At 41.1% G+C, this 17,302-nt stretch overlaps 1 protein-coding gene and 1 pseudogene across 1 annotated transcript in view; both read right to left on the bottom strand.

Annotated features, from left to right (window-relative positions):
- Positions 1-17,302, bottom strand: part of RALA (RAS like proto-oncogene A) — a 74,247-nt gene that overhangs the window by 20,862 nt on the left and 36,083 nt on the right. The gene's annotated exons all lie outside the window — the stretch shown is intronic.
- Positions 11,758-14,326, bottom strand: LOC122904630 (annotated as a pseudogene).

Below are 17,302 nucleotides of genomic sequence, written 5' to 3'. Positions count from 1 at the left end.
AGATATGGAATAACCCCAACCACGAAACACAAGGATGCTCATTACCCAGCGATAGGGAGGGAGCTCCGACATATTGTTAAACTGAAAAAAACAAGAGGTAGAACAATGTATGAACCGCATACACAGATGAGGAAGAGGCTTTATTTAGGAATTCACTTGTTTTACTGTATCTGGAACAATATAAAATAATGGTAACACAGGCTGCCTGTGAGGACAGAAATGAAATCACTAGTGGACAGGAGTGCAACAATGGGTTTTTACTGCACACCATTTTTTGCATTTTGATTTCTGTATCGTGCATATACAACTTGTTTTAAACAAAGAATTAAAATTAGTCATGAAATAAAATAATAATATACGCTTGTTTATTGCTTGCATTCACTTGGCAAAAGTGCAATTAAGTACCTTGTTGGAACTTTCATCCAAACTAGGAATTGGAGGACTGAACCTACATTTTAGTTAAGATATGACATCTCCATGTGTGTGCATGGGTTTTCCCCCTCAACTCATGAGACATTCTTGGATTTCAAATGGTTTGGTTTATTTGGTTTCTCAATTATCTTCTACTTTTTTTTAAAAAAAATATTTTATTTATTTATTTGACAGAGAGAGAGATCACAAGTAGGCAGAGAGGCAGGCAGAGAGAGAGAGGAAGCAGGCTCCCTGCTGAGCAGAGAGCCCGATGCGGGACTCGATCTCAGGACCCTGAGATCATGACCTGAGCCGAAGGCAGCGGCTTAACCCACTGAGCCACCCAGGCGCCCCTATCTTCTACTTTTTACTGTTCAATTTTTAATAAGGAATGCCCTAGAATAATACTATATAATCTATTGGTTATGGGTAGGCTTCAAGTTTTCAACCTACTGTTTTTCTCTGCTTCATTCAGAAACTAGACACCTATACCATGCTCAAAAAGACTCGTGTAAAATACAAATCCCCTGACTTTCCCTTCCTCTCTGCCTTCCTCCATTCACAAAGGCACTGTTTTTCTGGGCTGGGGCTGTGGAGTTGAACCCCACAGGCAGAAGCCTGGCTGCTGAGGTTTAGTGGATGGGTAGCCACACTGCATGGGCTTCCTGCGGCTGCTGTCACCACAAACCTACAGGGGCTTCAAACAATACACATTGATTGTCTTAAGGTTCTGATCGCCAGAAATCCAAAATGAGTCTTAAGGTTCAATCAAGGTTCAGCTGGGCAGATTCCTTCTGGAGGCTCCAGGGGAGAATCTTTTCCTTGCTTTTTCCAGCTTTTAGAGACTGACTTTCCTTGGCCCTTAAACAGCTTTAAATCCCTTTGCAAAAAGACTTAAATCCCCTGGCTGCATCACACAATTTCTGTTTCTGTGGTCATATTGCATTCTCCTCTACTGTAGTCAAACCCCCCCACCTCTCTCATAAAAGGACAAATGATTACATTTAAGGTCCACCCAGATTGTCCAGAATAAGCATCCCATCTTAAGATCCTTAACTTAATCACACCTGTAAAGTCACTTTTGTCACAGAAGTAACATTCACAGATTCCAGGGATTAGGTCATGGATGTCGTGGGCCATTACTCAGTTTACCACATACAGAAAGGGAAGGAGATTCAGACTACAAATCTTCAATCCAAATAGTAAACTCTCTATTTTAAACTTTAAGAAACTTTCTAACAAATGATCAATCTAGTTCTCCAATACTGAATAAGGAATACTCTATCAAGTAAGAGATCAAACAGTCCCTGCCCACCCTAAACAAAAATCCCAACGATCTTCATATTTCCAGAGTTCATTATTGTCTTTAGACTTTCCTAATAAAGGTACTTACTATTAGGCTTTAGTCTAACAAAAATACTAGCTGTAAAAGCTCCTAATTAGAGATTCTTTGTAATAAAGAGGTTAAATGAAGCATTCACCTCCCCTCCAATTTCAACAGTGCATTAAAGGTTTATGATCATTCAAGTTCAGTTCCTATAGGCAAATCAGTGACTAATTCTCAATATGTAAGGTATTTCATACAAACAACTCACCCACGACATTCCCTATCTGCATTAAGAGTATCTGCTCAAGGGTGCCTGGGTGGCTTAGTGGGTTAAGCCTCTGCCTTCGGCTCAGGTCATGATCCCTGGGTCTTGGGATCGAGCCCCGCATCAGGCTCTCTGCTCAGTGGAGAGCCTGTTTCCTTCTCTCTGCCTGCCTCTCTGCCTACTTGTGATCTCTGTCTGTCAAATAAATATATAACACCTTTTAGGGGAAAAAAAAAAAAGAATACCTGCTCAATAAAACACAAAACCAAACAAAACCAACCCAGGAATTTAGTATAAAATCAACAATTTTATTTTTTTATTTTTACTTTTATATTTTTTAAAGATTTTATCCATTTATTTGACAGACAGAGATCCCAAGTAGGCAGAGAGGCAGGCAGAGACAGAGGAGGAAGCAGGCTCCCTGATGAGCAAAGAGCCCAATGTGGGGCTCGATCCCAGGACCCTGGGATCATGACCTGAGACGAAGGCAGAGGCTTTAACCCACTGAGCCACCCAGGCGCCCTAAAATCAACAATTTTAGAAGAGTTAAGGGTATAATTGACCACAGAAAGGAGACACACTATTGTTTTTTGAAAGGGCTTTAAGACTATTTAGATTTACTACCAGCCACCAATAATATCACTGGTATAATTTTTCCAGCAATTTAAACAGGTATTATCAATACTATTTACTGTTCCAGAAAAAGCTTCCACATTCTCTTCAGAGACCAGCTTAACACCAATGAAATCCTAACAAAGAGAGACTAGAGGAATTGTAGATTAACTGACCTATTATGTGAACACAGTGCAAAAACTCTAAATAAAAAAAATGTTACCACATAGAATCCAGCACATTAAAAGAATAAGCCAAAGTGACCAAGTAAACCAATGTGACCAACCAGATAGTGCAAGAACAGCTTTATATTTTAGGACATCACTATAATTCCTCATATTAACAGTTGAAAAAAATCATATTAGTACCTTCACAGGATCTAGAATATTTGATAAAATTCAAAGTCTACTACTTATAAAAACACTTAATAAAGCAGAAATTTATTAGTACTCACACAGTAGAGAAACTGGTGACCTTAAAACCAAAACCCTAAAAATCTCATTGTGCTTCATGATAAAACAAAAGCATTCCCACTAACGTTTTTGTCAGGAGTAAGACAAGAATGCCCACTACCATCACTCCTTTAGCACCGTTCTGGAAATAGCATCTGATGACATCAGAAAGAGAAGTAAGGAGCAAATGATCATTATTAACTGGTAATATAATTTCATATTTAGGCCAAAGGAATCAGCTGAAAAATTGCTATTACAAGAAAATTTCAGAGAGTACATGGTTCTACTAACAAATATGTTATATAAAACATAAATTTCTTTTCAAATAACCAGTTAGCATGTATAATGAAAGAAGGGGCCAAAGCAATTAAATGGGAGAAATGACCATCTTTTCAACAAATAGTCCTGGAACAACTATATAAATCTTGGGAGAAAAGAACCTCTATGCATTTCTCACACTATACCAAAAAATTAATTTGTATGTGTATGACAGGCCAAACGTAAAGCGAACATATAAAGTTTTCAGAAAACAGGAAAATATGTTTGACCCTGAAGGAGAAAAAGATTTCTTAGAGAGGACACAAAACATATGAAGTACAAAAGAAAAAACTGAAAAATTGGGCCTATCAAAACTAACATCTTTTGCTCATCAAAAGAGATTGTTAAGAAAACTAAATGGTAAGCCACAGCCTGCGAAAAAAATATTCACAACATATATGTCTGTCAAAGGACTTGCATCCAGAATATACAAGTAACTCCAACAAAGTAATGGAAAAAATATAAGCAACCCAATAAAAACTGGGCACAGTACTTGACCTTCATAAACAATTCATAAAAGATATTTCTTTGGCCAAAAAGTTCATAAAAAATTGTTCAACGTTGCATTTACTGCATTTGTTACAAGATACTGCCTTGGAGAAAAGCTGCAATGGTAGCAAAGCAAGAAGAGGTCATTCTCTGGAAGTTACTAAAAAGAAGACTGTGAGGCTTGTGGTCAGACATGGTAAGAAATGTCAGGAAATCAGAACAGAGAATTGGATCAATATTTTGGAATAAAGTCTGGAAGTAAGAAATCCTCATATTACCATCAAGGAAAACCACAGGAACAATACTTCCATCATTCAGTTCCTCTGCGCCTTTCAGTATTAGCACCTCAACTCTGCAATGGTCATCATTATTGACTTCCATCAACACTCAGTGGAAGCTCTTTTTAACAGAATCAAACAGAAATTTCTTTTGTGCATCTGTCTACTTTTTCTCAATGTTTATGAGATGCAAACTTTATAATGCAAGCAATAATGCTATTGCTTTCTTTGAATCATTTGATATTTTCAGATATTATGAATAAAAATGCTATAATCCTCCCTATTAAAAAAATTGGTCATCGTTAGAGGGAAATTCAAATTAAAGTCAGATGCCCACTGGAATAGCTAAAGCTAAAAAGTCAACACTGAATATAGGCAAGTATGTGAAACTATCAGAACTCTTTCGCCTTGCTGATCGGAATACAAAAATGGTACAGTCATTTTGAAAAATGGCAATTTCTCCAAAAGCTAAGTAAAACACATACATACCCCATGACCCCTAAGTTCTACTTGTACGCTTTACCCAAGTGATACACATCCACAAAAAGACTTGTAAAAGAATGTTCGTAGTTTCATCCACAGTAGCCAAAAACTGGAAACAACCAAATGTCTAACAATTAAAAAAAATATATATATATGTATATATGTATAAATGGAAAAAAAGACTGAATTTACAACAGCACTCACAAAGGGTACATAAGAAAGAATAAGACTTGACACAAACTAAGATATACATGAAGACAATTTAATAACATACTTAGTAACTTTATAAAGAATCAAATAAATGAAGAGAGATCTTGTTTTGGAGGCAAGAGGATTGTACATTGATACAGGCACAAAATCCTGTAATATAAAAAAGACTATTACTTTTAATACATAAGAATTTATTCATGATTAAAAAAAAACACCACTGAGTCAAAAGACAAGGGACCTGATTTAGGAATCATCTGATCTATCTCCTAGAGTTTTCTTTACCCTTAAATTTGTGAAGATAATTTCCGATGTTGAAAACTGGCTTTAACTTTTTCTTTAAAGGCAGTTTGGTTTACATACAATAAAATCATCCCCACTTTTTCTTTATTTATTTGAGAGAGAGAGAGAGAGAGACAGTGAAAGAGGGAACACAAGCAGGGGAAGTGGGAGAGGGAGAAGCAGGCTTCCCACTAAGCAGGGAGCTGATGTGGGGTTTGATCCCAGGACCCTGGGATCATGACCTGAGCAGAAGGTAGAAGCTTAATGACTAAGCCACCCAGGTGCCCTGAAATCACCCTTTTAGTGAATTCTGATAAAAGTACAGAGTCACATAACTACCACTACAGTCAAGAAACATAACATTTCCATTCCCCCCTCAAAGTTCCTCTTACCCCTTTGCGGTCAATCTTCCTCCATGACCCCATCCCCTGGCAGCCACTGATCCAACTTTAGCTCCTATCACCTTTCCAGAATGTTATATTAATGGGCCATATTGTATGTAACCTTTTGTACCTGGTTTCTTTTACCTAGCTATGGCTTTTGAGATACATCCATACTGTTACATGTAGCAGTAGTGCATACATCTTTCTATAATGTTGGATGGTATTCAGCTGTTTGCAAATAGCACAATTTGTTTATCCATTCACATTTATTTGGGTTATTTCCACTGAAGATGTTAAGGATAAAGAAATTATAAACATTCACATACAAGTCTTATGTGTGTGTTTATAGATAGATAAATAAATAAATAAGTAAATTCTTACCTCTCTTGGGTAAATACCTAGGAATGGGATTGCTAAACTGCATGGTGTGTTTAAATATGTTTTCCAAGTGGCTGTACCCTTCTGCATTTCCACTAAGATACATAAGATTTCTATTGCTTTCTGTCCGGGTACTGTCAGTCTAATAGATGAGTACTAGTATTTCACTGTGGTTGTAATTTGCATTTCCCTAATAGCTAATCATGTTAAGCATCTTTTCATGTGGTTGTCTACCATCTATGTTATTGGTGTTCAAATCTTTTGCCCATTTATGAAAATTGGGTTTTGTTTTTTTAGGGAGTTTTACGAGTTCTTTATATTTTCTGGAACAAAATCCTTTACCAGAAAATATTTTCTCCCAGTCTGTGGCTTATCTTTTCATTTTCCTTACATGTTTTTTTGAAGAGGAGCAGCTTTTAATTTTGACAAAGTCTAATTCATCATTTTTTTGTTTCATACTTTTGGAATTCCAATTAATCTTTGACAAATATTAAATGACAAAGAAACTACTGTTTTGAATATTTATAAACAAAAGCTTATTAATTTGTCATTGTTAAAAAGAGAAGGTGGAAGGAAGTCCAGGTGAAACATGGTATTAGTAGTAACTGTCACCCTAAACTCTTAGAGGAGGTCTTCCTCCACTTTAAAGTATACAATCAAGGTCTACATGAGCAACATTCAAAGTCAGAAAGTTTAATTTTTGAGGCACTGTTTTATTTTTGAAATGTAACAACATAATATTTTCTAATTATTCAAGCTGCACTGACTAAGGAGAGTACAAAATCATAATAAAGACTGAACTAAAGAAAGCAATACTGTTTTAAAGGCACAGTGGCTGGAAAGCACTTAAAGATGTCCTACCATTTTGCTTTGTCTGAATAATAACATTTATTTATATGACTTGCCAAACATGTCAGATATCAAAGCACAGACTTAAAATCACAAAGGCTTGAATTATTTTATCTCCTTGGGTCTCCGCCTGTTTGTAAAGCCAAGGTTAATGTGAATAAAACAGCACTGTAAGATGTCTGATAGAGTAAGCATGGATAATATAAACATTCAACTTTTTAAGCATCTTTTCAGAAGATCCAACCTTTCTCTGCAGCAAATATTCAGCCACCAGTCAAGAAAAATTACTAATATCAGCACAAAAGTAAAGCCCTTGCCTCAGTTAAAACTAACAAAAATTCTCTAGAACAAATGAGGAACTGAGAGCGGAGACTTAAAAGACAAAGCACTAGCCAACCAGAGGTAAACCCGGGAGGGAGAGAGTGAGATGAAGCCAGAAGTAAAAAGGGCCAGGAATAGAACCTTATGTACCAGGAATTTAGATTTTTGTCTTCAGAGCAGTGGAGACCCACCGGGAGTTCCGAAGAGAGAGACTATGACTCAGAGGCTGGCAGAACGGCTGGAAGGCTAGAGGGCCACGTGGACTTGAATGTGGACCAGGGAGAAGGTGTGAATGGATTCAAGAGATACTCAACCAGATTAGATGTGAAAGGTGAATGGGGAAGTTCAAGCCAAATCACCCAACTTTCTGGCTAGAATGGACATGGGTAAGGAAAAGAAGAGGAATGAGCAGCCTTTTGTTGGCGGGGGACAGTCGGGGGCTTGGGAGTTGGTGGTGAGGAGGATTCATTCAGGGAAATAATGGAAGTCAATACTGATCTTTTTTTTTTTTTTTTAATTTATTTGACAGAGAGAGAGAGAGACCACAAGTAGGCAGAGAGGCAGGCAGAGAGAGAGAGGAGGAAGCAGGCTCCCTGCTGAGCAGAGAGCCCGATGTGGGACTCGATCCCAGGACCCTGAGATCATGACCTGAGCCAAAGGCAGCGGCCCAACCCACTGAGCCACCCAGGCGCCCCCAATACTGATCTTTTAACAGATCAAAATAATTTAAAACAAGGTGCGCCTTGGTGGCTCAGTGGGTTGGGCCTCTGCCTTCGGCTCAGGTCATGATCTCGGGGTCCTGGGATCGAATCCTACATCGGGCTCTCTGCTTGGCAGGGAGCTTGCTCCCTCCTTTCTCTCTCTGCCTACCTCTCTGCCTACTTGTGATCTCTGTCAAGTAAATAAATAAGTTTTTTTTTAAAAATTAAAAAAATAATTTAAAACAAGAATCTAAGTATAGCCTAAGTATGCGTCTTTTTTTCACCCTAGCCTCAGTCTTTTGTTACCACATTATGACTTGATTTCTTTCTTACAGTTTCTCTTATTGATAGTTTATGAACTTCATATTGTCTATGAAAGCTCTGCTAAGTTAAAAAATGCAACCAGAAAAAATAACTGAATTGATCATATCTGAATGATTCAGCTTAAAAATTATTCAAATAAGATAATATCAAACCTAGATATTAGTGGGGTGCCTGGGAGGTGTGGTCAATTAGGCAACTGACTCTTGGTTTTGGCCTGGGTCGTGATCTTAAGGTTGTGGGATGGAACCAGTGTTGGGCTCCATGCTCAGCATGGAGTCTTGCTTCAGTTTCTCTCTCTCCCCCCGCCTCTGCCCCTCTCCTGCACGCTCCCTAAAATAAGTACGTCAATCATAAAAAAAAAAAAAGCACTACATATTAGAATACAAAAAGTTTAACAGTAAACATGAACACATGAAATATTTTTCAGGATCTAATTTCACATGAAGACATCTATTAAATTCCACTTTTTTTTTTTAAAAGATTTTATTTATTTATTTGACAGAGAGAGATCACAAGTAGGCAGAGAGGCAGGCAGAGAGAGAGGAGGAAGCAGGCTCCCCGCTGAGCAGAGAGCCCGATGCGGGGCTCGATCCCAGGACCCTGAGATCATGACCTGAGCCAAAGGCAGTGGCTTAACCCACTGAGCCACCCAGGCACCCCTATTAAATTCCACTTTAACACATGTTTCATTTAGCTCTCTCTGTGTAAAGTGGCTTCTCTGATCTTTTGGCTTATTTCTGGATTTCCTTCCCGTTTCTTTTTCCTACACCCATCATCTGAGTCAACATAATTACTGAGAGTCAGGTACCACGCTAGGCATGGGAGGGGGCAGTAGTGGATGGGCAGAGAGAGAAGCGAGTCATAATCAAGTACTGAGACATGATAGAAAGAGGTCAAGTTGCAATACACAAGTTTGCTTTCTGCATCCCTTTCCACTTAAGTCACACTTGTTTTCCTGGGTTTTGTTGACTCGATGGTTATAATTCTTATGGCTCTTTAACAGTCATTCTGTAGATGTACATGAGTTTGCTTACCAAGTGTTGTAACAGAAGACGTTATAGCCAGTGAGAATTCTTCAGTGTAACAATGAGTGACCATTTATTTCTACATTTAAAATGCTTTTCATGAGGTAGAGTCTTAGAAATGAATGAATGGATTGTTTATTAGGCATAATGTCCAACTCCTTTTCAAAAGGGCTGTGCAATTGTTCAAACGTTCCTGTTAGCAATTGGTATTCTTTAAAAAAAAACCTGCTTAAAAAAATCTGCTCATTGGGGCGCCTGGTTGGCTCAGTGGGTTGGGCTGCTGCCTTCGGTTCAGGTCATGATCACAGGGTCCTGGGATCGAGCCCCGCATTGGGCTCTCTGCTCAGCCGGGAGCCTGCTTCCTTCTCTCTCTCTCTGCCTGCCTCTCTGCCTGCTTGTGATCTCTCTCTGTTAAATAAATAAATAAAATCTTTAAAAAAAAAATCTGCTCATTATATATTAGGAAAAAGATCTCATTGTTATTTCTATTCCGTCTTTGATTACATGAAGAGGATGAGTATCTTTTCCATTTAGTTATTTTGTGAACTGTTAATTCATCTCCTGTATTAATCCGGCAATAGTCTTGTACTACATTTTACAAAATTTCATGTCACCACTGGCTAGGCTTTCTTTCCTCTAGCTTCCCCAGGCCTTTTCCACTGGTGGTGGGTGACCTACTTCCCGTTACAGATCTGGAGACTCTAGCTTCACTGGCATTTTAACAGACACACTTCACTTCAGGGCTCCTGGGCAAGGAACAGCATGACAGGTTGGATTCTTGCCCAAATATCAAACCAAGGAGAGTTTACCTTGGGTCACTAACACTTTCACTGGAACTCCGAGTCCTCCTCAGGCTGAGAGTTTAAAAGGAAACTTTTTTTGAACACTGATTTCCAAAATTACCATGGGAACCAGTGTTGTTGCAACGTTTGTATAGGCTGGGTGTATGGGCAGGGATTATCCAGTTAACTCCTGACACATACATACATAATACCATGTCCTGTCATCTCTTCTGCTGGTCCTCCTGACTCAGCATCAAGCCTTTTCAGCAACCTATGGGAAGAAGAGATTCCCCCTGCAGGCTTTGCTCCTGGGTATGCCGGACTGGGACTTCCTCCACCTCGGTTCATTCATCAGTGCCATCTGTTTTCTGTCTTCCAAAACGTGGAAAGTCTCTGCTTTGTTGATGGTCACTCCATCTGTTCCCATTCTCAGTGCTGTTGCAAATTTACAAATTTCTGTCTGTAAATTTTATTTTCCTCTGTCATTTGACTGGGAGCCCTCCTTGACACAGAGGAGTAAGTCTACTGGCTTTCACTTACACAAACCTGAGTTAAAATCCTTGGTGACTTCCTTGAAATCCCAAAATATTTCAAATTCAGGAACTATGAAAATCTCATTAAAGACATCTAATTAAAATTAACCTCAGTTTTATCTTTTAAGATTATTTATTTACTTATTTGAGAGAGAGCAAGTAAGAGAGCATGGGCTGGGGGTGGGGGGCAGGCAGGAGCAGAGGAACATGCAGACTCCCTGCTCAGCAGGGACCGTGACACAGGGCTTAATCCCAAGACCTTGGGATCATGGCCTCAGCCAAAGGCAAATGCTTAACTGACTGAGCCATCCAGGTGTCCCAAATTAGTATCAGTTTTAAAGAATACAAGTATACAGCACCCATTTTAAGAATAAACAGGCTTCCTGGGGCACCTGGGTGGTTCAGTGGGTTAAGCTTCTGCCTTCGGCTCAGGTCATGGTCTCAGGGTCCTAGGATTGAGCCCCGCATTGGGCTCTCTGCTTAGCAGGAAGCCTGCTTACCCCTCTCTCTGCCCGCCTCTCTACCTACTTGTGATCTCTCTCTCTCTCTCTCTGTCAAATACATAAAATCTTAAAAAAAAAAAAAAGAATAAATAGGTGTCCTGAAATGAGTGACCAAATAATCATAAATAAAAAAGTTAAGATTAGGCAAATTCTGGCACAGAAACAGGAGTAGGAGTGAGGCACAAGTGGGAGAAAAGAGAAAGGAGAGCCAGTAGTCTTCACTGCTGCTATAGAGAAGTGAAGTGAATTTTTTTTAAAAAATGTTTTCTTTATAGCATTGAGACAGGTTAGCTAAAACTAGGAATTTACAAAGGGCCATACTGATCAGTCATGCTCTGCAAATGAGGTACTGAAACTATTGTTATAAACCAGGAATTTAGTTTTCTTTAAGATTTTAGGTGTCGGAGAGTGAGAGCGAGCGAGCCGGCAGGCACAAACGGGGAGGGGCAGAGGGAGAGGGAGAAGCAGACTCCAGGCCCAGCAGGTAGCCCAACACGGGGCCGGATCCTCCAAGTGCCAGGATCATGACCTGAGCTGAAGGGAGATGCTTCACTGCCCCAGCCACCCCGGCGCCCCATAAACCAGGAATATAAAGCTAAAGATTAACTCTACGGCAATAAAGAGAACCTTCGTACCAACTAACCTCCACTACAGCTCTTTCCTAGACCACATGCTGAGTTCCTACTTTACGGATATGTGGTTCAATAGCCAATGGTTTATTTATTTTTATTCGGCAGGGGGATCTATAGATACTTTAACAGAAAAATCAGGCTGTACTGAGTCTACGTGACTGGAGCAGGTGGCGGTCATCTTTCCAAAGGGATATGCGGAGCCTGAGTGCAGCTGGCGGCACACACAGGTTACAAGTGGAGCCAGGATATTCTGATCTTTTCTGGTTCTGCCCTGCATCGCCCGCTCATGCGGTGAGATGAGAGACTGACCGCTCTACTGAAGGACGGAAGAGGTCTGACGGGCAGAGGCGGAATCCCGACGGAGATAATCAATCACTGAAGAGGACGCCGAACTAAGCCCTATATGACTGGGTTGACGGTGGGTCAAGCAGTAGGATAGGATGAGAACCTGGGCTCGGTACAGATCCTCTGTGCCTAATGAAAAGGACAGCAATGCTAAGGGAGAGGACAGGAATGTTAAAATGCCTGAAAGTATTAAAAAGAAGAGCCTATTGTCTTTATTAAATAAGACAGGAAATGCCATCTTTATTTTCCTCGCGGCAGGGGAAGCACACTTGCTGGTTTTCATGCACCACGATTTCTGGAATGAGGCCTGCGGGTCGGCTCGCTCAATCACGGGAGGACGAGCACGAGGCTGCCTGCTAATGCCGGAGCACGGCTTCCCGCAACACCTCCCGTGGGTGCTATGCTCATGCTGGATCTACAGCGCTGCCCCCAACAGCAGCATGTGCAGCAGCGAAAGCTTCTGGAACATTGCAATGGCATGATAGACAGGTGTTCTGTTTTGGGGCTATTTCTTGCTTGTACGTGTAAACTCTTTTGGAACAGCTGGAGTTAACGGATGAGCAGGAGTTTGGTTCTGAGCCACAAAGCTTCAGACACCCGCCACAGATGCCTCTGCCCTATTTCACGACATGTCCTTCTCTAAGAAACACATTCCGTGGCTGAGTGTGAAGTCCTGTGGTTGAAAGCAATGACGAGCAGGCCACCACCAGCCTGCCTTCTTCCTCCATGTGAACCTCAGTGGAGGCCGTAGAGGGGAAGGGCGTCTCTGCTTCCTCTCACCAGGGAAATGACGTGGTGACCTAGTGAAAGGCAAGGGCAAGGTAGCCCCCTGCCACAGAGGTGCGGCCATCCTCTGTCATGCAGGCGGAGAACTCCTTGGCCTCTCAGCCTGCTCGAGCTTTAGTCCTGTGAAATGGAACATGCCAGTCCGGTCGGTGATGAGCTGCCGGTGTGAAGGAGCCCTCCTTGAGGCTGGAGACCAGTGAAGTCAGCACGCTCATGATGCTGTGGGCCACACACACAGGGCCTGCCTCATGGTTGGGGCTGACCAGGATGGTGGAGGCAATCTGGGCCCCACGGATCAGGGAGGGTTGGAATACATCGGGTGGATCAAGATCGTCAACTGTGACTCCGCCCTTCTGGCTGTGTCAGCGTCCTGGCGGACCACAGTGAAGGCTCCCATGTGCTCTCCATACAGGCCCCTGTTCTTGGCACAAGACTGGCAGAGGCCAACCTGAATGTCCTGTCCGATGAGGTGGCGTACAGCCCAGGCATCCTTGTTGCCATCACCACTAGCAAAGCCCTGGGAGGCCATGTCAAAGAATGCAAAGAAACTGTTCTTTACCACCGTTGCAATTTCCTTCCACTGCTCAGGGTGAGGGTCCACTCCCGTGGGACTGTGGGCACAGGCATGCAGAAGAACACTTTGCTGCGGCATTTTCAAAATGTTCTCCATAGTGTCTGTGAAGTCAAAGCTGCACGTCTTAGGTTATTTTATCAATTAACCTTGGGGCTGCATGCCAGCGTCCCTGATTTCCCCAGGATGATTCCCCAAGAAGGTATTTGGCTGAACTTAAAAAAATCTTTGCAGAAAACTGGCTCCAATCCTCAAGGCCCTAGTTCCAGAAATGGTCTTCAGGGTGACCTATGTGCTACTTTTCAGCACTTGTTTGGTCTTACCCGGGACTAGTTCTTCAGCTGCCTTACAAAATTCAGCAAGTCTCATGACATGCAGGTATTCTTGTCCACATATTTTGGAGCAGTCTGGGCCTCTGCCTTCCGGACACTGGGAAGCACATAAGGTGGTAACCCAGTAGGCACCAACTTCCAGATTCATCTTTTTGCTGTTGTCTCTCTGAAAGGCTTCTGGGACTCCCAGGATGGGGTCTGGGAGTCCCATTTCCACATGGGTCCACCAAGAGCTGGTTCTGGCAGAGACCGCAAAGAGAGGCCTAGGTAGAAGGTGGCAGTGAACCGGGACAGTAACCCCACTGCAGGGGTGCAGCAAGGCCAAGGTGGGCGAAGAGAAGGCAGTGGGGGAGCTACAAGGTGGAGCAGAGGGCCAGCAGCCAATTCTTCTTAAATAATAGCAGGGAGTCATTCAAAACACAGAAAGAAAGAAAACAGAAACTGGCAACCTCTGAAATTCTGACTTGCTATCACGCGTGGCACGAGGCATCCATGTAGTCTCATTAAGCTTCTAGTATGTACTCTATGATGCTTGCTGTATAAATATGACACAGCAGAAAACCAGGAAATATTGCTGTTTTTCATTAAAAACTCTAACAATGAATATAAAAATAGACAATCTGAACTTATGTTTAATAAGAGCTTGAGTATTTATCAACTTTCTTCTTTGTAAAACTGTTTACCACAGGCTGATTTCTTTTCCTGCTTTCTTTCTTTCTAAGATTTTATTTATTTACTTGACAGAGAGAGAGGGAACTGTGGGAGAGGGAGAAGCAGGCTTCCTGCTGAGCAGGAGCCCAATGCAGGGCTCGCCCAGGACCCTGGGATCATGACTTGAGCTAAAGGCAGATGCTTACTGACTGAGCCACTGAGGCGCTTAACCACAGGCTCATATCTGAAGGCTATCTTGAATGCTGTTGAGTACTCTTAATGTTACCATTAGTGTTGATCAACCGCCCACACATGCATATACACACGCACATGGGATGTGTGCTTCTCTTTCACTAGTTTTATTTTATATATATATATATAAAGATTTTATTTATTTATTTAACAGAGATCACAAGTAGGCAGAGGAAGGCAGAGAGAGAGAGAGAGAGAGAGAGAGAGGGGAGGAAGCAGGCTCCCTGCAGAGCAGAGAGCCCAATGCGGGGCTCGATCCCAGGACCCTGGGATCATGACCTGAGCCGAACGAAGGCAGAGGCTTTAACCCACTGAGCCACCGAGGTGCCCCAATATTTCATTATTATAAAAAGCAACATGTAGTCATATAAAACTTGGAGAGTAAAGACACAAGCGGGAAAAGTCACCTGAGTGGTAACTTAATGTTAATATTTTTGAATTTTATCTTCTTCTAGGACTACCTTATCTTTTTTAGAAGATTTTATTTTATTTATTTGAAAAAGAGAATGAGCAGAGGAGCAGGGAAGGGGATGGGGGCTGCGGCACAGAGGGAGAAGCCGACTCTCTGCCAAGGAGGGAGACCCACACAGGACTCAATCCTGGGACTCTGGGATCTGGACCTGAGCCCAACGCAGATGTTTAACTGCTTAACCGACTGAGCCATCCAGATGCCCCACAAAAACTATCTTATACAGAGCATTCAACCGATCATATGGTTTAAGAGACTGGGAGAAAAATTCCAAGGAAAGCAGGAAAAAGAATAAAAGGGAAATTAAAAAAAAAGTACCTGAAGATAAGACAGTAACACTGCAGGAATAAATATTTTCATTTATTGAATATTTAAGTTGGACACTTTTTCAACTACTTGATTATCTCAAGAAACTCTTAAAGGACATTAAAACTATAACCCACATTTTACAGCTCAGCCACAAAGAGCCTTGAGAAGGTGCCCAAAGTTACACTGTTGGTGTGAAGCTAGGATTTTTAAAAAATCCAGATCCTAAGTGTTTACCATCTAAACTTTACTACCACTATGGAAGAAACTGATATGAATGACCTTTCTACAGGGCCTGGGCCCCAGACAGTTTTTGTTTGTTTTTCAAAGATTTTATTTATTCAAGAGAAAGAGTGAGTGAGTGGGGAGTGACAAGGGGGAAGGAGAGGGAGAAAGAATCTGAAGCAGACTCCTCACTGTGCACAGAGTTGGACATGGGCCTCGGCCCCACAACCACGAGATCATGACCTGAGCCACAGCCAACAGTTGGAAGCTCAAATGACTGAGCCACCCAGGAGCCCTGGGCCCCAGGTAGGTTTAAAGGCAATTTCTCTTAAACCTAAAGAGCTAATTCCCATGGGTAGCACAGAAAGGCTACCCTAATCCTTTCATCTGGGTAATAACAGCCAGGGGGACTAAATGACAGCAATCATACCAAAAAGAAGCCACATTATAATCTCATTAAAGAACAGAGATTCATAAAATATAAATACCTCATTTTTACCTCTTAGTAATGTATAATCCATTACAGTTAAATGTGTTACATATCCCAGAAATACTAACAGCTTAATATTAAGAATGCTAGAGTAAGATCTAATCACGTGAATAAGCCAAATGAGAAAACCCATATAATCAACAGAAGAGAAAAGAAAAAGGCATTAGGTAAAATTCAATATTCCTTCCTCAGAAAAAAATTTTGAGGTAACTAAGCAAAGGCTGCATGTTGTTTAGTGTATATATGCACTTTAATGAAATGCTTTACAAATTTGAGAGTAATTTTTCTTCAGAAGCCACACTGAACTTAAACCTCTCTGTATTTTAAGAAACTATAAATACCACTCAAGCAACCCCACTTCATGAGTAAGGAGTGCAATCAGAGAGAACACAGTGGCGGGAGGTAGAAAAAAGCCCAGAATTCTCTTTTCGGGGTTTTAATATTTTGTCTACAGCTGTCAATGAACTAACAGAAATTTTGCTCGTAATTTTGGGTTTATCTAGAACCCACTTACCAGAAATTTCAAAACACTGTTAACAATAAGAGAACAAGAAACAAATTAGTATCAGTGAAGGAAGAAAGCTGCTGTTCAAAGAAATTCCCTCCATTTTCTCTTGGCTACATTAAAATTATGTGGGTAAGCAGCCATTGTGAGTCAGGTGAGTCAAACTGAGTTGTGGCCTGCTTACTACTACTTATTCTCTTTTGCGTGAAAAGGCAAAAGTATATTGGAAAAGTGTAAAATCCAACATTTAAGTTGCATGAAAAATAATGTGAAGTGATCTTTCAGAACTGGGGGAAAAAAAGACCTGGAAGTTCCTTAAAAATCATGAAAACATCCTATAGCACCTAGGTTTTCCTTCCCAAGATTAAATACTGATAAATCTAAATTCGAGATCTGATCATATCTTGAAGTTAAAAATGACAATAATTTGAGGAATCATAAAAATAAAGTTTCAACTGATGACCAGAAAATGGGTTACATGAGAAACAGAGGTCTGTAGAAAAGAACTTGTACATTAAAAGAAAACAATGTGAAAGGAAGATTCTCTGACAGGTATTTTAGCAGGAATATGAATTTGAATCATCTGGGGAGCTTTTTAAAAATGCTTTACTCATGGGGCACCTGGGTGGCTCTGTTGGTTAAGCATCTGCCTTCAGCTCAGCTCATGATCCCAGGATCCTGGAATTTGAGTTCCACATTGGGCTCTCTGCTGGCAGGGAGCCTGCTCCTCCCTCTGCCCCCCTCTCTCTCATGAATAAATAAATCTTTTAAAAAAAATACATTTACCCAGGGGGCACCTGGGTGGCTCAATCAAT

This window comes from Neovison vison, chromosome 4, assembly GCF_020171115.1.
Source record: "Neovison vison isolate M4711 chromosome 4, ASM_NN_V1, whole genome shotgun sequence".
Classification (NCBI taxonomy): Eukaryota; Metazoa; Chordata; class Mammalia; order Carnivora; family Mustelidae; genus Neogale; species Neogale vison.
The sequence above is the reverse complement of the archived record's forward strand: the minus strand, read 5'-3'. Positions and strand labels throughout refer to the sequence as shown.